A 24,526-nucleotide genomic window follows, 5' to 3' on the forward strand; every position below is an offset into this window, starting at 1 on the left:
GCTCCAGAGACTCCCCATTTCACGTTCAACAAGATGGTGAAAAAACATGATGTAATCACAAAGTGTTAATTTTCCTTTCCTGGTTCCACAGATCTATTGAATAGCTTATTTGGGCTTGTAATTTTACATCAACCAACGTAAATAACAAGTAAACAGATGGAATCAGTAGTTAAAAACCTCCCAACAAAGAAAAATCCAGGACCACATGCTTTCACTGGTGAATTCTATCAAGATTTAAATCCTTCTCAGGGCACCTGGGTGGCTCAGTTGGCTAAGCGCCCAACTTTGGCTCAGGTCATGATCTCACAGTTTGAGTCCAAGCCCCATGTCAGATTCTGTGCTGCCAGCTTGAAGCCTGGAGCCCACTTCAGATTCTGTGTGTGTGTGTCTCTCTCTGCCCCTTACCTGGCTCTTCTCCATCTCTCTCTCTCAAAAATAAGTAAACAGTAAAAAAATTTTAACAACAAAAAAATCCTTCTCAAGCTCTTCCAAAAAAAAAAAACCTGTAGAGGAAGTAACACCTCTAAGGTCATTCTATGTAGCCAACGTTCCTTTGACATCAAAGGTGCATAAAGACATCACAAGAAAAGAAAGTTACAAAACAGTGTCTTTTAATAAATGCAAAATTTATTGAAAAGTGCTAGCAAACCAAATCCAACCACATAATAAAAAGAGCACACATCATAACCAAGAGGGATTTATGTTGAACTTCAACATAAGAAAATCAGTCAAGTAATTCACCGCGTTAATAGAATAAAGGGGAAAAAAAATCCCACATGAACATCTCAATTGGTGCAGAAAATGCATTTGACACAATCCAACAGCCTTTCATTATAAAAATAGTAAGAGAACTGGAAATAGAAAGGAACTTCCTCAGCATCATAGAGGGAATTTATGAAAAAACAAAGCTAAAAACATACTCAAAGTGAAAGACCATTAGCTTCCTCCCTAAAATCAGGAACAAGACAAAGATGCCTGCTGTGATACTTAATTGTATGTGTCAACTTGACGAGGCCACAGGGTGCCCAGATTAAACATCATTTCTGGGTATGTCTGTTAGTGTTTTCGGACGAAATCAGCATTTGAAGCAGTGGACTCAGTAAAGTAGACTACCCTCCCCAGTGTTGGTGGGCATCAAGCAATCCACTGAGGGCCTAAATAAAACAAGAAGTGGAGTACCAAGGGATTCAATTCCTCTCGCCTGCCTGCTGAGCTAGAACTTTGTTCTCTTCCTGCCCCTGGACTTGGATTTACACCGTCGGATTCTCAGGCCTTTGGACCCGACTGGAATTACATGACTAACTTTCTTAGATCTCCAATTTACAGACAGCAGATTGCCAATTCCATATATACGGATGGGTCTATTTCTTCAGATAAACCCGACTGATTAATACACCTGCTTTTAACGCTGCTATTTAACACTGTGCTGGAAGTTCTAGCCAGGGTAATATGCAAGAAAAAGAAAAGTTATCCATATTGAAAAGGAAGAACTTTCTATTTACAGATGCCATGATCCTACATATAGAAAGTTACAGAAAATCCACAAAAAAAGACTAGAGCTAGTAAATGCAGCAACGTTACAGGATTTTAAAAAACAGACACACAATTCAGTTGTGTTTCAATAAACCAGCAATGAACAATCTACAAAGGAAATTAAGAGGATAATTTACTAGAGTATCCAGAAGAATAAAATGCTTAGTAATAAATTTAACAAAGGAGACGGAAGGCTTGTACACTAAAAACTGTAAGACGTTGCTGAAAGAAACTAAATAAGACCTAAATAAGTGGGAAAATATCTAGTGTTCATGCAATAAAAGACTTGATATTGTTATAATGTTGATACTACCCAATACCTTCTGCAGATTTAATACAATCCCTATAAAAACTCCAAAGGTATTTTTTGAAAAAATGGGGGAAAAAAAGGATCTTCAAATTCATATGGAAGTGCAAGGGGCAATCTTTTAAAACAAGAACAAAATTGGAGAACTTGCACTGTCTGATTTCAAAATTTACTACAAAGCAACAGTAATCAGATCATTAGGGTTCCAGTATAAGGATAGATATATAGACCAATGCAATAAAATTGAGAATTCAGAAATAATTCCATACATCTAAGGTCATTGATTTTCAACAAGGGTGCCAAGACCATTCAGTGGAGGAATATGGTCTCTTTGACAAATAATATCGGAACAACTGAATCTCCACTGGTGAAAGAACAAAATTGGACATCGAGCTTACATCATATTCCAAACTTAACTCAAGATTAAAGGCCCAAACACATGACCTAAAGCCCTCAGACTCTTGGAGAAAATCACAAGGGTAAATTTTCAGACCTTGGATTTGGCAATGGATTCTTAGCTATCACACACACACACACACACACACACACACACACACACCCATAAGCCAGTAAAGAAACAAAAGATAAATTGTACTTCGTCAAAATTAAGAATTTTTGGGGGCGCCTGGGTGGCTTAGTCGGTTAAGCGTCCGACTTTCGCTTAGGTCATGATCTCGCGGTTCGTGGGTTCGAGCCCCGCGTCGGGCTCTGTGCTGACTGCCAGCTCGGAGCCTGGAGCCTATTTCAGAGTCTGTGTCTCCCTCTCTCTCTGACCCTGCCCTGCTCACGCTGTCTCTCTCTCTCTCCTAGAAATAAATTAAAAAAATATTAAAAAGGAAAAAACCTCAAAATTAAAAATTTTTGTGCCTTGAAGGAATAATCAACAAAGTGAGAAAGGCAACCTACACAATGGGAGATATTTGAAAATCAGATATCTAATAAGGGTCTAGTATACAGAATAAATAAGGAAGTCCTACAACTCAACAACAAAAGAATAACCCAACTAAAAGAATGGACAAAAAATGTGAACAGAAATTTCTTCAAAGAAGATATACAAGCGACAAACAAGCCCATGAAAAGATGCCCAACATCATTAATCATTAAAGAAACACAAATCAAAGTCACAATGAGGCACTACTTGATACTCGTTAATATAGTTATAGTAAAAAAAAAAATGGAAACTAAGTGTTGGCAAGAATGTGAAGAAATCAGAACCCTCATCCTAGGCTAATGAGAATATAAAATAGTTCAGCTGGTGTGCTGAACAGTTCGATGGCTCCTCGAAAGGTTTCACAGAGAATTACCATATGACTCTACAATTCCACTCCTAGGCAGATAACCAAAATAACTGAAAGCAGAGACTCAAGTGAATACTTGCATACAAATGTTTACAGCAGCACTATTCACAACAGCCCAAAGGGGAATGCAACCCAAATGACTATCAGCAGATAAATGGACAAACCAACTCTGATATATATATTTAATATATCTCACACAATGGAATATTATCCAGCCGTTAAAAAGAAAAAGAAAAAAAATACTGGTATATGCTCCAAAAGGATAAGTCTAAAAAATATTATGCTAAGTGAAAGAATCCAATACCAAAGGTCACATAATATATTATTCCAACTATATGAAATATCCTGAATATGTAAATTTATAGAGAGAGAACACAGATTAGTGGTTTCCGGGGTTGGGGGCAAAGAGAGGATTGAGGACAGACTGTAAAGTCCTGTAAAGTATTTTACTTCCGAGTGACGGAAACGTTTAACAACTAAATAGAGATGGTGGTTGCACAGCGTGGTGAATGTGCTAAATGCCACTGAAATGATCACTTTAAAAAGAGTAATTTAACCTTTTGTTTGTGAATCTCACTTCAAATTATTTTAAAATAGTCTATAAAAAATAGTAAAAGTGACTTCAGGGTTCTGGTTCAAGATGGTGAAGCTGAAGATCCTGAATTCACCTCTTCTCACTAATACAACAAATCTCTAGCTCTGGGGCGCCTGGGGGGCTCAGTCGGTGAAGCATCTGACTTCGGCTCAGGTCATGATCTCGCGGTTCGTGGGTTCGAGCCCCGCGTCGGGCTCTGTGCTGACTGCCAGCTCAGAGCCTGGAGCCTGTTTCAGATTCTGTGTCTCCCTCTCTCTCTGACCCTCCCCTGCTCGCTCACTCTCTCTCTCTCTCAGAAATAAATAAAATATTTTAAAAATTTTAAAAATCTATAGCTCTATATGTAACGATTTCCTCAGGAAGAAAACAACCCTAAAAGCTGGCAATCTCTTTACATCGGGCAAACAGGAGGAGAACCACATCAAAGTGGGTAGGAAAGGCTGAGACGCAATCTTGTCATAAACCTCACCGCTGCCATGGTGACCCACAGCCAGGAGAGAACTTAAAAGCTGGAGCTTCTCCCTGAGGAATAAAGAGTTTGTACCCCCTTTGGGAACCCAACTAAGACCAGTACCTGAGATACAAGCCTCCAAAACATTTGACTTTGAAGACCAAAGTGGCTCAGGTATAGAAATGGCTTTTAAAAGGCTCACGTGTACGCTCACCTACTCCATGGCATATAGCAGAAGCGGCCCTTTGAAAAGTATACCGGCATTATGTGAAAAGACTTATTTTCTAATTTGAAAGCACTGCTTTGAGGGGGAGAGGCCTTCTGGGATAGTCTCCAGGGGTGGAGGCTGGTGGCAACCATGTTTCTACTCTCCTTATGGCTTGCTAAAACCAGTGGCACCATCTGCCCCCACTTTCCTTTTCTGTTTAATTCCATTTTTAAAATTCTTTTTTCTTTTCTGTTTTATGTCTCCCCTTCGCGAGTACCATTTTCGCACTCCCTCTTTGTTTCATTCCAACCAGCGGGCGCCATATTTGCCCGACCCTTCTGCTATGCTCCAGAGCTCCAGTAATTCCCAAAGAGGAGCTGCTACACACGTCTGGTGGCCCAGGCTTTGCGGCTGCCACCAGGGACCACTTGCAACTCCTCGAAGACTTGGTTCTGGAGGCCAGCAGAGTTTGCAGTCTGGGGTCCCGTGGGAATGTAACAATCAGAGATTCATTTCTTGGCAGACCACCACTATCAGGGCACACAGAGAGCAGACTGAAACGCACCCTCAGCCTTTCTATGAAAGAGACGCACTTGTGAGTCCTGGAGCTTTGGCCTCGGGGCCATCTGCAGGTTCGGCACACATCTAGAAGTCATGGCGGTACTCTCAGGGAACATAAGCCCTGGGATGCCGTCTTTGAAGCCTTCCTCCATATTGCTACAGCTCACAGTATCTCCGAGAAAGGAACATAGACACTCTGAGTTTCGTGGCTGTTTCCCAGGGGACATCTTCAAATCACCTGGGGCCAGAGGGGCTTATGCTTCTGTACAGGACTGTGTATATTTGCAACTCCTTAAAAAGTGCTGCCTGAGGGGTGCCTGGGTGGCTCAGTCGGTTAAGCGTCCGACTTTCGCTCAGGTCATGATCTCGCGGTTCGTGGGTTCGGGCCCCGCGTCGGGCTCTGTGCTGACTGCCGGCTCGGAGCCTGGAGCCTGTTTCAGTCTGTGACTCCGTCTCTCTCTGACCCTCCCCTGCTCACGCTGTCTCTCTCTCTCTCCTAGAAATAAATAAAACATTTATATATATAAAAAAAGTGCCGCCTGAGTTTCTAGCTTCCAATCAGCCTGAATCTAGATGCTGAGATCCTCTTTCTGGGAACCAACTGGTCTTGGCACACCCTCAAACAAAAGGATTCAAAATAAAATAGTCTCCTTAGACAACCACAAAGATTTGAGAGACATTCAAGAGCTAGGGCGGGATTAAACAAGAAGTTTCATCTCTTACACAAGATCAACCTTTCAATACGGGGACAGATGTTATTTCATCTAATGCACAGAAGCCAACACAGTCAAGCAAAATGAAGAAACAGAAGAGTATGTACCAAATGAAAGAACAAGATAAAACCTCAGAAAAATACTTCAATGAAATGGACATAAGTAATTACCTGACACAGAATTCAAAGTAATAGTCACAAAGATGTAAACTAAACTCGGAAGAAGAATAGATAAACATAGTAAGAACTTCAAGTGCTGGAGCAATGAGGCAAGAAAAAGCTTTAAAAAAAGGCACTGGGGACGAAGATGTAAAATTGAGAAAGAAGAAGTAAAATTACCTCTGTTCACAGTTGACATGAACTTATAAGTAGAAAACCATAGAGATTACATACACACATGCACACACATAAACCTGTTGAAACTAAAAAAGGAATTCAGCAAAGTTGCCGAATTTAAAGTCAACACCCCAAATCAGTGGCATTTCTATACACTAACAATGAACAATCCAAAAAAGGAACATTTAAAAACTAACTACATTTATATTAGCATCAAGAAGAATAAAGTACTGGGGCGCCTGGGTGGCTCAGTCAGTTAAGCATCTGACTTCAGCTTAGGTCATGATCTCATGGTTCATTAGTTCAAGCTCTGTGTAGGACTCTGCGCGGACAGCTCAGAGCCTGGAACCTGCTTCGGATTTTGTTTATCCCTCTCTGCCCTTGCCCCACTCGTACTCTGTTTCTCTCTCAAAAATAATTAAACATTAAAAATTTTTAAAAAAGAAGAAGAAAAGTATTTAGGAATAAACATAAACAAGGAGGTACTCTCGTACTGTATAGTATAGCTTGAAATCGGGGAATATGATGCCTCCAGTTTTGTTTTCTTAAGATTGTTTTGGCTATTTGGAGTCTTCCCTAGTCCACACAAATTTCAGGACTATTTGTTTCATTTCTGTGAAAAGTGCTATTAGAATTTTGCTAGGGATTGCGTTTAATCTGCAGATGGTTTGGGTGTATTGTGGACATTTGAGCCATATTAATTCTTCCAATCCATGAGCAGGGAATAGCTTTCCATTTGTTTGTGTCTTCTTCAATTTTTTTCATATATGTCTTGTTTTCAATATATAGGTCTTTCATGTTCTTGGTTAAATTTTATTATTATTTTATTCTTTTTGATGTGATTTTAAATATAATTATTTTCTTTTTTCTAGCGTTTATTTTTGAGAGAGAGAGAGAGTAGGAGAGGGGCAGAGGGAAAGGGAGACACAGAATCTGAAGCAGCCTTCAGGCTCTGAGCTATCAGCTCACAATGCAGGGCTTGAAGTCACAAACTCTGATACCATGACTTGAGCTGAACTTGGATGCTCAACTGACTGAGCCACCCAGGTGCCCCTGGATTATTTTCTTATTTTATCCTCTGATAGTTCGTTATTAATTAGCATATAGAAAAACAAGATTTTTTTTCAGTGGACTCCTCTGTTTTATTTAATCCAATGTATCCAAGATGCTATTTCAACGTAGAATAAATTCGTTAAGCTACTAGTGAAGTATTTCACAGTCTCTTTTCCGCACTGTCTTCGAAACCTACTGCTGGCGGTGCGCATATACAGCGACCCTCAACCCAGGCCGGCCACATTTCAAGGGCTGGATAACCCCCTATGACCACAGGCCACCATACCAAGGGCCGTAGCGTTAGGCTCTGTCTGGTCAAGGCCAGCAGCACCCCTTGCAAATTCCTTGGGAGCGCAGGGCCTCAGTTTACCCCAGACCTCCTAACCCAGGACGAGGATATATTTTTTTAATTTTTTATCTTGAGGTGCATTAGATTCGCATGCAGTTGTAGAAATAACACAGGGAGATCCCGCTCCTCACCCTTCATCCAGGTTCCCCCGGGGGGTAGTATCTTGGAAGACGATGGTACAAATCACAGCCAGGGCATGGGTCCGCCCGCCTGATAAAACAAGATAGTTTTAATATTGATTTTGTATCCTGCAACTTTACTGAATTTACTTATTAGTTCTAACAGGGTTTTTGATGGAGCCTCTAGGATTTTCTATACATAATATCATGTCAGCTGCAAATAGTAACGATTTTACTTCTTCATTTCCAGTTTGGATTTCGTTCCTTTTTTTTCTTGCCTAAGTGCTGTGGCTAGCGCTTCCGTTTCTATGATGAATACAAGCGGTGAGAGTGAACATCCTTGTCTTGTTCTTCATCCTAGAGGAAATTTTGCAGCTTTTCATTGATTATGTTTGCTGTGGGGGGATTATCACTTGACACCAGACTTAACAAGTCCTTCCTCCAAGTCACTAAGCAGAGTTGACCACCGCCAAAGCCACCCCCAGTGAGCACCTAAGGCAAAGACTTCATTATTTCTCAGCAGCATCCGCAAGGTTCTTGAAACCAGAGGTTCCCTCAACTGGCTATAATTAGTTTTGAAAAAAGCCAGATCATAAATGAACCCTGGAAGAGTTTTTTTTTTGTCTCTCTCCACTACCAACCGCCCACAAAGGAACATCAGGCAAAGTTCAGACTAGCTCTCCCAGGCTTCTTCTTGGGAAAGCCAGAAACCGTGTAGTACAGAAGTGCTGCCTGCCTCATTGGTGGTCCTCAGCACATATGTCAAATGAGTACTCTGCTTCCACTTTTTGGATGAAGACCTTTGAAAAGAGCCTAGCCTTGCATGGAAGAATAAACTAGCATAAGGAGAATATTAGCAAACGTTTATCTAACCACAAGGATCCAGAACCCTTTCTATGGATCAATGCAAAGGCAAAATCAATATATAATTCATAGCTGTAATTCATAGCTTATAATTCTTGACCGGTTAAAATTAACAATATTTATATGTCTTAGAATGCCATAAACAAAATTAAAAGAAATTATCAAAATAATTGTCCATAAAGGACGTATGCACAGTATTCTTCATATATAAAAATATAAAACAATAAATAGAAGAGAAAACACTAATACAAAAATGATCACAGGGTGTGGGTGGGCCATCCATGAAAGATAGAATGGACAAGAAATGCTGGTATAAAACAAAATAAAAATAACCATGTAATATAATCATCATTTAAATGGGCAAGAATTTTTAAAATTCCAGTACTCAGTGGTCATTCAAGGGATATACACTGTTCAGTACTAATGAATCTAATATGTTATTTTTGGCTGATTAAATATTACATAACTATGAAAATATGCACATCTGTTGACCTAGCAAGTCTAATCTAGGAACATATCGTAAAAGTGTAATAATGGATGCTGCCAAGATTTATCTATTGCATTGTTTCCATCAGTAAAATATTTTAAGAGCAGAAAATATGTCTGTCCTGTTCGTCACTATAGCCTCAGCCCCTCACACAAGGTATGATGCCCAAAGAATATTCAATAAATTTACCTGTGAATTTATCCAGAATCCAATATTTAAGGACTGTGGACACATACTGCTGTACATCCCCATGGTGAAATATTTCCAGACATTAAAATAGATGTGGCAAAGCAAGAGCCAGAGCCAGAAAGGCCAAAGTTTTGGTTTACCTATCTTGTTTTTTCCATTCCTTCATTGTACCTTGTCATTGAGAATTCCTGCCAGCCCCAACTTCTGCAACGCCACAGCCTCAACACTGTGGCAGTGACACAGGACTCAGGATCTCAATGCTACGTTAGCCAGTAAAAAATAACGAAGAAAGGTTACTGTGAATTACATACACAGAATTGGAAAGATAACCATAAAATAAATGGAGTGTAGCAGAAAGGGAAATGATAAAGATAAAGGCAGAAGCTGATTAATTAGAAGACAGTAAATAGGCAAGATTGGAAAATAGAATCTAGGATTATTATTTTTGCAAAGATTAGTAAAATGGACAAATTTATTAGCAAGTCTGGCAAGAGAGGAAGAGAATACCAATATACAATATTAGTAATGTGAAAAAGGAAGCAATCACAGATATAATACAGAACCAACAATTAATCGGGAATAATGTGTATGGCTTTAGGCAAAATAATTCTCTTAGAGTTTCCATCTGCTTACATTACCTGTCTGTCATTGCATGTTTCCACTTTTTTCATTGGCACACTGGATCACAGTCGTTTTAAATTCCTGGTCTCATAAATCTAACATCTCTGCCACATCTCAGTCTGGTTTTGATCCTCGTACATCTCTTCAAACTGCGTTTTTAGTCTTTTAGTATGTGTTGTAATTTTTTGTTGAAAGGCAAGCATGATGCACTTGGTAAAACAAAACAGAACAACAAAGCAAAACAAGAAAAACCCAACTGGGTAAACAGGCCTTCATGGTAAGGTTTATGTTCATCCAGCTGGGAGCTAGGCTGTGTTTACTGTTTGATGTAGCTGTGAGTGAGGCTAAAACTTTCTATGCTCTTATATCTGTCTCTGCTATACAGGAGCTCTCCGATGTGGTGGTGAGGTGGGGGGCGGGGGGAGCATTTTAGAGGCCTATAATTACAGCTCAGTTTTTTAGTGAACCTGCACCCCTGGTCTGTGACCATCACTATCCCTTCTCAACAGTTTTGCATCCCCCCCCCGCCAAAAAAAAAACTGTCAGTGAGACAGGAAAGCCAAAAAGGGCTGGAGCTGAGTAGGTCCCTTCCTTAAAGACAGGTCCTGGTAAAGCTTCCTTCAAGGGCAGGCCTTACTAAGAAGAATTGGCTTTGCGCACCTGGGTTTCTATTCTGGTAACTTGTGATTCTCTGTATGCACCTGTCTCTCTGATTTGGGGGACAGCAGTTTGCCCTGTGATCCCAATCTCTGATGGATCTAATAAGACTTGTTTATTTCCAGTTTGTTCAGCTTTTTATTTGTGAGGATAGTGTGATGACCTTCAAGCTCCTTACATTCAAGAACAGAAGCCACAAAGCCCAAGATATTCTCAAGTACAAATACAATTCAGTCTTTTCATGGAAAATATAATTGACCCAGAAATGGTAGAAAATAGAAATTGATCAGTAAATATGGATGGCATGGAAAACTCCTTTAAGTTAGAAGTATCTGTCACAACCCAAAGTCAAGTTTAATGAGTAAAGCCATCCTTACTTGAATCAGGCCACATAAGTAACGCTTGATGAGCTAAAGGTGCACAAGCCTTTCACCAAGATCCTTGGGATCAGTTCAATCTCACGATCAGAGTTTGTCATACTTTTCAAGGCAATATTGAGTATAACCTATATATTGGGAACAAGCCCAGTGAGGGTCAGGGCAGCACTCCGTAATCAAGCACATTACTATCTCAGTAGCTCAAATGTGGACATAAAGAGTGTAAGTAACCTGCATTCATTCAGGTCAGGTTTTGCTTTCCAATGACCTTGCCACAACAATGAAAGGACTTTTATATTTTAGAACTTTCGGCACTTGGAAACTGCAGATATGGTATTGAAGACCTATGCTGTCCATCAACATTGTCCAAGAAATTTTAAACAATAAAGTTAGGCAAAGAAATGAGGCAAAAACATTAGAAAGGAAGGAGACAAAATTGGCCTTGTATTAGTTTTCCCTTTCAAAACAGTAAGAGTGCAATAAGACAGCTAGATTTTTGAGTTTCTTTTTTAAATTGAGTATTTGTCCATATATATAACATATGTGTGTGAACATGAGTGTGTGTCTGTGTATGTGTGTAAGAATGCATAACATCCTTTCTCGTCTCCCGAAAGGACACCAAGGACATTCACAGTCCTTGGCTAGTAATTTAATCCAGCCTTTTCTGGACTGTTCATTTCTAAGGCTCTCATCATGTTGCTAAGGGAGCAGGCTTTAGAGGAAGGGGGTCTATGGCTGCTTTCTTACCCTGCTAAGCCTGAAAGGGAAGTGGAAAGGAACAAAAGACTAAATACCCGTCTGGATAATAGTGCGATTTACTGATTCCATGGAAGGGGAGTGTTCTTTCCTGATTAAGAGCCAGTTAGGAGACATTTTCTTACTCACTGGGACAAGAAGTAATTAATGCTTGTTCTTAAGAAGTACATGTTTGTGCTTCATTCAAGAGACGCTGCTGTACCATACACAGATTAATTTCTAGATGGATTAAATTTTAAATAGAAAACACCAATAAAATCATTTCAATAGGATATAGAATAATAATTCTAAAAACTTGGAGTAGTAAATCTCCGGTTTCTCAGAAGTCAGAAAGGTAAAGTATGACTGATTTAACTATGTGAAAATGAAATCTTTTATACTAAAAAGCACCACAAATATTAAAAGAAGAAGAGGTCACTGGTGAAATGACCATCAGAGAGTGTTATGGATTGGATGATGGGAAATTTTGCGTATTTTGAAGTCCTAATCCCAGCGCCTCAGAATATGATTTTATTTGGAAATAGGGTATTTACAAAGGCAATCCACTTAAAATGAGGTCATTAGGGCTGTCCCCAATCCAATATAGCTAGTGTCCTTTTGAAAAGGAAATTTGGACAGAGATGCACACACAGACACACACACACAGAGGGAAGAAGGACACGTGAAGACAGAGGATTGGTAGGATGCCTCTTTGAGCCAAGGAACGTCAAAGATTTCTGGAAAACCACTAGAAGTTAGGATGAGGCAAGGAAGGATTCTCCTAAAGTTTTAAGAAAGCACAGCCCTGCTGGCACCTTGTTCTTGGAGTTCCAGCATCTAGAACTTTCAGACAATAAAGTTCTATTGTTCTAAGCCCCCCGGTGTGTGGACTGTGTTACCCAAGGAAACTAATACAGAGAGTTAATAGCATTTAGGTGAAAAAGTTCTTACATGCCAGTAATAAAAAAAATTAAACAAATGGAGAAATGGACACAAGATATAAGCAAAGAAGATAGCAAGCAAGATACTGAAAAGGAGAGAAGTCACCATAAACAAATAGAAGAGGTTTGGGGCAGTGCATACCAGCAGTGGGTCACGGGGAGTTTCTTCCCTCAGCACAGGCAATAACAGATGCCTTGTCTGGAGGGAATGTAAAAAACCAGTTAACAGAAAGATGGTGGCTACACTTCTTGAACACCACATAGTGTATAAACTTGTCCAATCACTATGTTATACACCTGACATTGTGTGTCAGCCGTACTCAAATGACATCATGTGTCAATCGTACTCCGAATGACACATGATGCTCATACTCCGATTGACACATGGTGTCAATCAATTGAGTATGTACATAAAAGAGCCCTTTTATTATCACAACGCACTGGCAATTCCCAACATTAGTAATATAATAGTCCCCCCAAAAAGTCTTCTGTTGATCCAAGACTTACTTGCTGCCAGTTACTGATTTTTAAAAAATCAAGTTTCTCTTTTAGAACATTTTAGATTTACAGAAAGATTGAGAGGAGTTTACATAGCGTTCCCAATATTCCCTCATACAACTCTCCCTAAAATTAGCATTTTACATTAGTATGGTGCGCTTGTCAATTATGAACCATTATTGAGTCATGACTATTAATGAACGTCCATAGTTTATTCTGGTTTCCTTAGTTTTTACCTAACATCTTTTTTCTGTCCCAGGAGACTACATTATATTTACTCATCATGTTCCCTTAGGCTTGGTTGTGATAGTTTCTCATATTTTCCTTATTTTTAACGATCTTGACAACTTTGAGGATTAAGAATTTTGTAAGATATTCCCTTATTAAAATTCATCTGATACTCATCTGATGTTTTCCTCATGATTAGACAGGGGTTATGGGAAGACCATAGAAGGAAAGTACCATTTTAACCACATCATATCAAGGTTACACGCTGTCAACATGATTTGTCACTACAGATATTGACCATTCTGTCAAAAATCAGTTGCCTCTATTTATGTGGGTCTGTTAAAGAGGTGTTTATTCTGTTCCATTGATCTCTTTGTCTATGGTAGTCAATATCAGTCTTGGTTACTGTAACTTTATATGAAGACTTGAAGTTAGGTGATATCAGTTCTCTGACTTCGTTCTTCCTCAATATTGTATTGGATATTCTGGGCCTTTGCCTCATCATATAAACCTTAGAGTCCACTTATAGATATCCACAAAGTAAGTTACTAATAGTGATTTTGATTGGAATAAGATTGAATCTATAAGATAAGTTGGGAAAGATTAACATTTTTAAAAAATGTATTTATTTAAATTCAAGTTAGTTAGCATACAGTGTAGCACTGGTTTCAGGAGTAGAACCCAGTGATTCATCACTTACATATAACATCCAGTGCTCATTCCAACAAGTGCCCTCCTTAATGCCCATCACCCATTTAGCCTATCGCCCACACATCCCCTCTAGCAACCCTCAGTTTGTTCTCTGTATTTAAGAGTTTCTTATGGTTTTCCTCCATCTCTGTTTTTATCTTATTTTTCTTTCTCTTCCCCTGTATTCATCTGTTGTGTTTCTTAAATTCCACGTATGAGTGAAATCATATGATATTTGTCTTTCTCGGACTCCTTTTGCTTAGCATAATACCCTCTAGTGCCATCCACATTGTTGCAAATGGTAGGACTTCGCTCTTTTTGGTCACCGAGTTGTATTCCATTGCATGTATATACCACATCTGCTTTACTCATTCATCAGTCAATGGACTTTTGGGCTCTTTCCATAATTTGACTATTGTTGATAGTGCTGCTATAAACACTGGGGTGCATACGCCCCTTTGAATCAACATTTTTGTATCCTTTGGATAAATACCTACTACTGCAATTGCTGGGTCATAGGATAGTTCTAATTTTACTGTTTTGAGGAACCTCCAAATCAAAACAACAACGAGATACCACCGCACATCTGTAACAATAGCTAAAATTAACAACTGAGGAAATAACAGATGTTGGTGAGGATGTGGAGAAAGGGGAACCTTTTTGCCCTGCTGGTAAGAATGCAAACTGCTGCAGCCACTCTGGGAATGACCGACATTTTTAACAGTATTGAGTCTTCCTGCTGATAGATATGGAATCTCTTTCTACTTGTTTAGATCTTCTTAGATATTTTTTCATCAGAGTTTTGTAGTTATCCTCTACAAAACTCTAGAATCTTGTTCCAAATCCAAATAGATCCCTATTTTGATTTTGTTAGATTTCTACCTAAATATTTCATTGGTTTTGGTGCTGATATAAATGGTGTGTTTTTAATTTCAAAATCGAATGTTCATTGCCAGTACATAGGAAAGCAACTGAATTTTTATATAAACCCTGTATCCTGAAACTTTGCTCTGATCACTTACGAATTCTAGGAGTTTCATTTGATTCACTGGAATTTTCTACATTAGCTAAGATTCTAGTATGATGTTGAATATGAGTGGTAAGGACTTCTTTGCCTTGTTCTTGTTATTACAGGTAAGTCATCTAGTTTCTCACTATTAAGTATGATGTTAGTGGTAGGGGTTTTACAGATACTCTTTATCAAGTTGAGAAAGTCCCTGTATTCCTAGTTTGCTGAGAGGTTGTTTTTTTTTTAAATCATGAACAAGTATTGAATTTTGTCAAGTGCTTTTTCTGCATCTACTACACAATTTTATGATTTTTCTTCTTTAGCCTATTGGTGTGGTTGGTTATATTAATTAATTTCCTAATGTTGAGTCAGTCTTGCATACCTGAAATAAATCCCACTTGCTCATGGTATACAACTCTTTTTATACATTGTTGGATATGATTCGCTAACATTTTGTTGAGGATTTATGCAGGTATGCCCATGATAGATACTGGTACGTAGTTTTCTGTTCTTGTAATGGTTTTGGTATTAGGAATTTGCTGACCTTAAAGAATTTGTAGAAAATTGGAGACTTTGAATATTATAATGTAGCAGTTCTGGAAATCAGATTCTCCCCTCTCCCCAGGGTTGCTATTTCTTGTAGTTGTTGTTTGTATGCTTACTGACTTTCTTAATGAATTTTTTAAAGTCTTGTATTCCTTGTCTAGTGTGGCCATGGAGGGCATGCTTGGTGCTCAGCTAGTGATCCAACAAAATTTCCTTAAATGTCTGGGTCAAAAATCTCTCTGTCTTTGTAGATGAACTCTGTGTGCTAGGGCATGCCTTCAACACTCAGCACGCAGTTTACAACTCTGCCTTAGCCTTCTCTTCTGGTTTGCACAATCTGAAGGTTGGCCATGCACAATCTGAAGATGGCCAGAGGTCAGAGCTTAGGGCCCTCTCAGGTCTTGTTTAAGTGTGCACTAGACCCTGGGCCTGCACATGGTCTTCTCAGCTCCTAGGAATATGCGGGAGCTTTTCAAAGTCTTTGTTCTCTACCATGTCTCATTCCCTGGCCTTTGTTCCCTAGCTTATTGGTTACCAATTGTTTGTCCCAATTGTCCTTGCTCAGACAGCAGTGGATCTGACACTTGCCTTTAAATACTTTTGACAGGGGTGCCTGGGTGGCTCAGGTCATGATCTCACTGCTGGAGTTCGAGCCTCACATGAGCCCCGGAGGGAGATTTCCAAAACAACTTTCATGTAAGTTATTCTCTTCAAAATAAGAAAAACATGGAACAAACTGAAAATCATTGAGTTCTCTTTGAGCCATCGGACAACTGAGATTAGAAATCACCCCTTTAAAATCTGGAGACACAGGGGGCACCTGGGTAGCTCAGTCAGTTAAGCATCAGACTTGGGCTCAGGTCGTGATCTCATGGTTTGTGAATTCGTGCTGGCAGCTCAGAGCCTGAAGCCCGCTTTGGATTCTGTCTGTCTGTCTGTCTGTCTCTCTCTCTCTCTCTCTCTGCCCCTCCCCTGCTTGAACTCTGTCTCTCAAACATGAATAAACATTAAAAATTTGTTTTTAATCTGGAGAGACATGTGCATACAGAATGTGATGCTAAATTCCTAACCCCAGTGTCTCAGATTATGACTTCATTTGGAAGTAGAGTGTTTGCAGATATCATTAGTTAAAAAAAGGTCATAGTGAAATAGGGTGAGCCTTCTATCTACAGTGACTGGTGTCCTTATAAAAACAGGAGAGATACAGAGACACAAACACACAGAGAGAAAACATCATGTGACAGTAGAGGCAGAGATGGAAGTGCTGCAGCTGCCAGCCAAGGAAACTCCCCCACTAGAAGCTGAAAGGAGGCAAAGTTCTCCCCTGCAAGTTTCAGAGGGGATGTGGCCCTGATAGCACTTCGATATATGACCTCTGGCCTCCAGAACTGTTACAGGATAAATACCTGTTGCTTTAAGGCACCCTGTTTATGGCACTTTGTTATGGCTGCCCTAGCTCACTCCCACAGAGATAAGCAGGGACCAGGTTACCTCCCCTAGAGCAGAGACCACTGGAACCATGGGCTGGTAGAATACTTAACTCTTTTATTTTTAGGTAATCTCTACACTCAATGTGGGGCTTGAACTTACAACCCCGAGATTAAGAGTCACAAGCTCAGGGCTCCTGGGTGGCTCAGTCAGTTAAGCATGGAACTCTTGATTTTAGCTCAGGTCATGATCTCACAGGTCATGAGATGAAGCCCCACATCGGGCTCTGCACTGACAGCACAGAGCCTGCTTAGGATTCTCTCTCTCCCTCTCTCTCTCTGCCATTTCCCTGCTCATGTTCTCTCTCTCTCCCCCTCCCTCCCTCCCTCCCGCCCTCTCTCTCTCTCTCAAATAAATAAATAAACATTTAAGAAAAAAAGAGTCTCGGGGCGCCTGGGTAGCTCAGTCAGTTGAGCATACAACTTTGGCTCAGGTCATGATCTTGCAGTTCATGAGTTCAAGCCCCACGTTGGGCTCTGTGCTGACAGCTCAGAGCTTGGAGTCTGCTTCGGAGTCTGTGTCTCCCTCTCTCTCTGCCCCTCCCCCACTAGCACTCTGCCTCTCTCTGTCTCTCAAAATAAATAAAAATGTTTTAAAAAGTTAAAAAAAAAGTCTCACACTTTATCAACAGTCAGCCAGGCGCCCCATGGTATGAACACTTAAATGGGATTTTGTTGAATTGCTGAAGGCTGAGTGTCAGCTAGGGTGAGGATAGGAAGCTCTTGGGAGCAAAGCATTTTGGGGAAGTCCCTACACTGTCATGAATTTTACCTGCAGGAAATCCACCAGATTCTCATAGTGAAAAGCCATGAAAAAAGTTCTAAATCACCTTGAACTTCTGGTGAGGATGGGGCAAAAGTAATTATTTAGAGACAGACCCAGTACATCCTCCATCACAGTGGCAAAGCCTCCAGTGGAAAGGACTCATAGAGCCTGAAGACTATGACCTGACTGTGGTCCCTTCTAGGCTCTCTGTGTCATCTAAGCTGAAGAGAGAACAGCACTCTTAGAAGCATTTGTGAAGCCAGGGACACAGATCCACTATGACAGCCTTAATCAGAAGATTTCAGAATGCTTTTCCTCTAACACTCTAACCATCACACCGTCAGGCCTCCAGTATAGTATCAGTGGATTACAGCTGAAAAGTCTGTAGGGCTCAGAGTCTTTTAATTCCTTTTAACGTTTTTATTTATTATTGAGAGACAGAGAGAGACAGAGCATGAGCAGGGGAAGGGCAGAGAGAGGGGGAGACACAGAATCTGAAGGAGACTCCAGGCTCTGAGCTGTCAGCACAGAGCCCAACACGGGGCTCAGATTCACAAAGAAGAAGATCATGATGTGGGTCAAAGCCGGATGCTCAACCGACTGAGCCACCCAGGTGCCCCACTCAGAGTCTTCTTAAGAAGGAGTTCTTAGAGGGGCACCTGGGTGGCTTAGTCGGTTAAGCGTCCGACTTTCGCTTAGGTCATGATCTCGCGGTTTGTGGGTTCGAGCCCTGCGTCGAGCTCTGTGCTGACTGTCGGCTCAGAGCCTGGAGCCTGTTTCGGTCTGTGACTCCCTCTCTCCCTGACCCTCCCCTGCCACGCTGTCTCTCTCTCTCTCCTAGAAATAAATGAAACATTTTTAAAAATGTTTAAAAAAAAAAAAAGGAGTTCTTAGAGAAACCCAAAGACAACAGAGGAGCTAAAAACATGGGCACTAGAGGCATTTGAACACTTTGGCACCTATAGCTACAGCAAACATTAACTACAGCTAGATTAACATCAAATACCACACTTAAAGTCTATTTACCTCAGTCCCTATTACCTAATACATTATGTCCAGCTTTCAACAAAAACTTACAAACATGCTAGAAGAAAAAGCACAGTGTTCAGAGACAAAGCAGACATCAGAGCTATGGTCAAATATGACACAGATGTTGAAATTACTAGACAGAGAATTGAAAGCAACTGTGGGTACTATGTTAGGTCTTGTCACTTGAGGAGGGTGATGGTGGTGTGTGCGTGCTTCGTGGCTGTAATGGACAAAAGAGACAACATGCAAGAAGAGATGGAGGATGTAAGCAGAGCTAATACAAGGAAGGAAATGAAAAAAGTACCAAAGGAAAATGCTAGGGGAAAAAAAAAAAACCCTAACCATAGGGTTAGGATGAGTATTAGGGTTAACAAAGGCTTTTCTGGAGTCATCAATAGACTGCATATGGCCAAAGAAAGGGTCAGTGATCTTAAAGATGGCTCAGCAGACACTTACCAAACAGATGCAAAGAGGGAAAAAAAAACGGCAAAAAAAAAAAAAATCCAGCTGAAATATCTAAGAACTGTGAGGCAATTACAACAGGTGTAATATATGTGTAATGCGAGTACCAGAAGAAGAAAGAGAACAGAGCAGAAGGAATATTGAAGTAATAATGGCTAAAACTTTCCCCCAAATTAATGACAAAGTAAAGCACTGACCTAGGAAGTTCAGAGAACACCAAGCAAGATAAATACTAAATAATCTACACCTAGTTAGATCATATTTAGATAGTGGACAACCAAAGACTGAGAAGAAATCTTGAAAGAATGCAGAGGAAAATAAACACTTTACTTAAAGGGAAGCAAGGAGAAGAATTAAAGCAGGCTTCTCATAAGAAATCACAGGAGCAAGAGAGTAGAATGAAATATTGAGTTGACAGGCGCCTGGGCGGCTAAGTCAGCTAAGCATCCGACTTCAGCTCAGGTCATGATCTCACGGTTTGTGAGTTCACGCCTGTGTCAGGCTCTGTGCTGACAGCTCAGAGCCTGGAGCCTGTTTCAGATTCTGTGTCTCTCTGTCTCTCAAAACTAAATAAATGTAAAAAAATTTAATAATATTAAGATTTGAAAGAGGGGGGCTGTGGTGGCTCAGTCAGTTAAGCATCCAGCTCTTGATTTCAGATCATGATCTCACGGTTCATGAAACGGAGCCCCACACTGGGCTCTTGGGATTCTCTGATTCTCTGCCTCCCTCTCTCTCTGATGTCCTGCTCTTTCTCTCTCTCTTTTTCAAAATAAATAAATAAACATTAAAAGAAAGAGCTGAAAAAACCCCCATCAACCTAGATATTTGTATCAAGCAAAATTATTTTTCAAGCATAGAGAGAAATATAGACTCTCTCAGACAAATAAAAACTGAGGAAATTTATTGCCAGCAGGCATGCCCTGCAATAAACATTAAAAGAAGTTCTTTGAGGAGAGGGTGAATGACTCAGGCTGGAAAGTCTGATCTACGTAAAAGAGGAAAAGCATTGGAGAATACTGAATGAAGGTAAAGGAAAGCTTGTTATTTTTCTTATTCTTCATTGATCTAAAAAGTAAATGCTTGTTCAAGGTAATACTAGTAGTAACCATCTCCTGGGTGATTGAAGTACATAGGTAAGGAAAAGAAATGATAGTAATTTAATAAAGAGACACTGGGTATACTCTATTATAAGGGATCTGTACTACCCAGGAAGCAATATATACTATTATTTGAAAGTGGACTTAAATTAGTTCTTAGTGTATATTGCAAATTTTAGAACAGCCACTAATATTTGTAAAAGAAGTATATTTGATATGCTGAGAGAGGAAGAAAATGGAATCATATAAAAAGCTGAATTAAAACCACAGAAAGGGGGCACCTGGGTGGCTCAGTCGGTTGAGAGTCCGACTTGAGCTCAGGTCATGATCTCACGATTCATGAGTTCCAGTCCCGCCTCGGGCTCTGTGCTGACAGCTCAGAGACTGGAGCTGCTTCAGATTCTGTGTCTCCCACTCTCTCCACCCCTCCCCTACTCACACTCTGTGTGTTTGTGTGTGTGTGTCTCTCTCTCTCAAAAATGAATAAGCATTAAAAAAAATTAAAACCTCAGAAAGCAGCACAGGTGAAAAAGAAGAAACAGAACAAACACAATGAATAGAAGAAAATTTACAAACATGGTAGTATCAATCCAACGATATCAATAATAACTTTAAATTCAAGTTGTTTAAATACACAAAAGGCAGAGATCATGAGTGGATCAAGAAAACAAGATCCAAGTATAAGCTGACTACAGGAAATTCACTTAAATGTAAAGACATATGTAGGTTAAAAATAAAGGGGTGGAAAATGTGAAAATAGCACATTAGGGAACAGGAAAATCTGTTCCTCCTCAAAAGCATTGAATCAGCTGGCAAAAACCTGTCCAAATCAATGATTTAGAAATGCTGGAAACTAATCAAAAGTTTACAGCAGCCAAGGGAATGCTTAATTGAGAAAAACCAGCTAAATCTCAGTAAAAAACAAAAACAAAAACAAAAAACCTTTGTGGCATTTTGTCTTACGCTGGTCCCGTTCTGGGTTGGGTGGTGGCCATGAGACAGCAGACTGCATTCACAGGACAGGTACTTAGTGCTGGATGGGGGATGGACCTTATTCTGGAAGAATCATCATTTGTCCTGTCTGAGTGCTTCCTGAAGGGGTGGATCTTATTCTGTCAGAAGCATTTATTTTTTTATTTAAAAAAAAAAAAAAGCCTTTTTAAAGTTTTATTTATTTTGAGAGAGGGACAGAGAGACAGAGAGGCAGAAAGAGAGAGAGACACACAGAGAGAGGCAGGCACAGAATCCAAAGCAGGTTCCAGGTTCCGAGCTGTCAGCACAGAGCCGGATGCTGGACTCAAATTCACAAACCATGAGATCTGACCTGAGCTGAAGTCTGATGCTTAACTGACTGAGTCAGCCAGGCACGCCCCTGTCTCTCCATATTTTAAAGGGGGATGGTTTCTTAGGGGCGCCTGGGGGGCTCAGTCAGTTAAGCGGCCGACTTCGGGTCAGGTCATGATCTCAAGGTCTGTGAGTTTGAGACCCGCATCGGGCTCTGTGCTGACAGCTTGGAGCCTGGAGCTGCTTCCTTGTGTTTCCCTCTCTCTCTGCCCCTCCCCTGCTTGCTTTCTGTCTCTCTGTCTCTCTGTCTCTCTCTCTCTGTCTCTCTGTCTCTCTCTCTCTAAGTTAATAAACATTTAAAAAAAATTTTAAAGGTGTGGTTTCTAATCTCAGTTGTCTGATGGTTCAAAGAGAACTCAATGATTTTCTGTTCGTTCCATTTTTTTCTTGCTTTGAAGAGGTCAGTGATGACTCTCAAGCTCCCTACATGTTGGAGCTGAAACGGGAAGTCAGTTCTTGATTTTTAAAAGTAATATATACGTATGCCTCAAAATAGTATGTTTTATTACATATCCTTTAATAAACATTGAATTTTACATGAAAGTTAACTGGGAGGGGCACCTGGGTGGCTCAGTCAGTTGAGCGTCTGACTTCGGCTCAGGTCATGATCTCACAGTTCGTGGGTTTGAGCCCCGCGTCGGGCTCTGTGCTGACAGCCTGGAGCCTGCTTTGGGTTCTGTACCTCCCTCTCTCTCTGCCCTTCCCCTGCTCATGCTCTCTGTCAAAAGTAAAAAAAAAAAAAAAAAAAAAAAGTTAACTTAGAGATCTCTCTGTTATATAGGAGACCCCACACCTAAACCTCAGAACCAGCTACACACTTGATTTTGACACGTGTTCTTTTCATAAGTAAGTTTGTAACATGTTGGGGCTGTTCCAGATCAAGTTGCGGGCAGTTCTGGACTCCAATTTCTGTGGCGGTATATATTCTTCTTCTTTTAACGTTTATTCATTTTTGAGAGACAGAGCGTGAGTGAGGGAGGGGCAGAGAGAGGGAGACACAGAATGTGAAGCATCCAGGCTCTGAGCTGTCAGCACAGAGCCCGACGCGGGGCAAGAACTCACAAACCGCAAGATCATGACCTGAGCTGAAGTCAGACACTCAACCGACTGAGCCACTCAGGCGCCCCTGTGACACTAAACATTCTCGCATTTAAAACATATAATTCAAAAAAGCAGTTGTAACTCAGTTATTATAAACTCAAGTTACTTCAACTGTCATTTTGTGTGACCAATTAGAATTTTTACTTGTGTTTAAAATTTAAAACAATAAAACACAGTGCAAACGCCAAGAGGCAATATTTTGTTTGGTAAATGCAATTTCTAATTTGCACTTGGAATATTTTACTAAATCTGAAACTTTTTTAATTGAGATTTTATCTGCTTTTTGTGTTTTCAAACTAAAGAAAAATCAGGAAAATCATGATTATTACCTATAGTTATTACTGAAAATAATTTTGTCGTATAGAGTATGAGGGAAGAGATCTCTTCAGAGCATCGAATATACTGTCACAGCAGTGATTAGGATCCTGCCCGACTGAGAGAAAGGCTGTAGGTGAAGGCACTGGGGAGGGAGGAAAGGAGGCACCAGGTAACTAACTAGTGGTAGAGTGAGATTTCTGTTGCTACAGTTAAGCTGAGGTCACAGATTTACAAGGGTTTAACAGGGCACCTAGGTGGCTCAGTCGGTTAAACTTCCAACTCTACTGCGGCTCAGGTCACGATCTCACAGTTGATGAGATCGAGCCCTGTGTCAGGCTCTGCACTGACAGTGCGGAGTCTACTTGGGATTCTCTCTCCTCTCTCTCTGCCCCTCCCCTGCCCATGTGCATGCACGTTCATGCTCTCTCTCTTTCCCTCAAAATAAATAAGTAAACCTAAAAAAAAAAGCGTTTATCAAATTGCAGGGTGGACTGATAGCATATCCTGGGAAGATACCAGAACTTGAAGAATGAAGAAAGATATCAATAAGCTTTCAGAAGGAAAACCCTATTTCTTACCAATGCAAAGGAATGAAAATTGCTTCTGACTTCTCATCTGCAACATAAGACAGCATAAGACAGGCTAAGACAAAAAGAATCATTCACAAGAATTCAGAAAGAATTGAAGTATGTCACTTATCTGGAACAACGCTTAGGAACAGTCTCCTGCCTCACAATGAATTAATCAAAACAGAGACCAGAAATAAACAGAAGAGACAATAATAGTAAACAATTGACTACACACATTTATACGTGTCTATATACCAATAAATATGGATGAACTCTCCAGAATGTGTATATGTGTGTGTGCACACATGCTAGATAAGATTCTTAAAGCAAAAACAGGCATAATGAAAAGAAAATTAAAATAAAAATCTCGACCCCACTAAACTATCTCAACAAAACCTCATTTGGGAAGCTCACAATTAGAATAGAAGATTCCAACACATTTCTCTAAGAAGAGAAGAGATGTTATGTTATAGTAAAAAGAATAAGTGAAAATTTTATGCACTGAAGGACATAATCATGAAAATGAAGACAGCCTAGAGAATGGGAGAAAATATTTGCAAATTATATCTCTGACAAGGCTCTAATATCCAAAATAAATAAAGAAATCTTCTAACTCAACAACAAAAGCACATTTTTAAAAAGGGGGCAAAGGACATGAGCAGATAGTTCTCCAAAAATAATGTACAAATTACCAACAAGCACATAGGAAGATGCTCAACATTATTAGTCATTAGGGAACTGCAAACCAAAACCACAAAGAAGTGCCACTTCATACCCACTAGGATAGCTATAATAAAATTTAAAAAATAAAAATAAAAGGGAAACAGAAAATAACAAGTGTTGCAAATACTGTGAGAAAATTGGAGCTCTCAGGAACTGCAGATGGGAATGTAAAATGGTACAGCTACTTGTGGAAAACAGCTGAGTGTTTCCTTAAAAAGTTAAACATAGAGTTTATCACATGATTCCACAATTTTACTCCTAGG

This window comes from Crocuta crocuta, unplaced genomic scaffold (genome assembly GCF_008692635.1).
Source record: "Crocuta crocuta isolate KB4526 unplaced genomic scaffold, BGI_CrCroc_1.0 scaffold299, whole genome shotgun sequence".
Taxonomy (NCBI): Eukaryota; Metazoa; Chordata; class Mammalia; order Carnivora; family Hyaenidae; genus Crocuta; species Crocuta crocuta.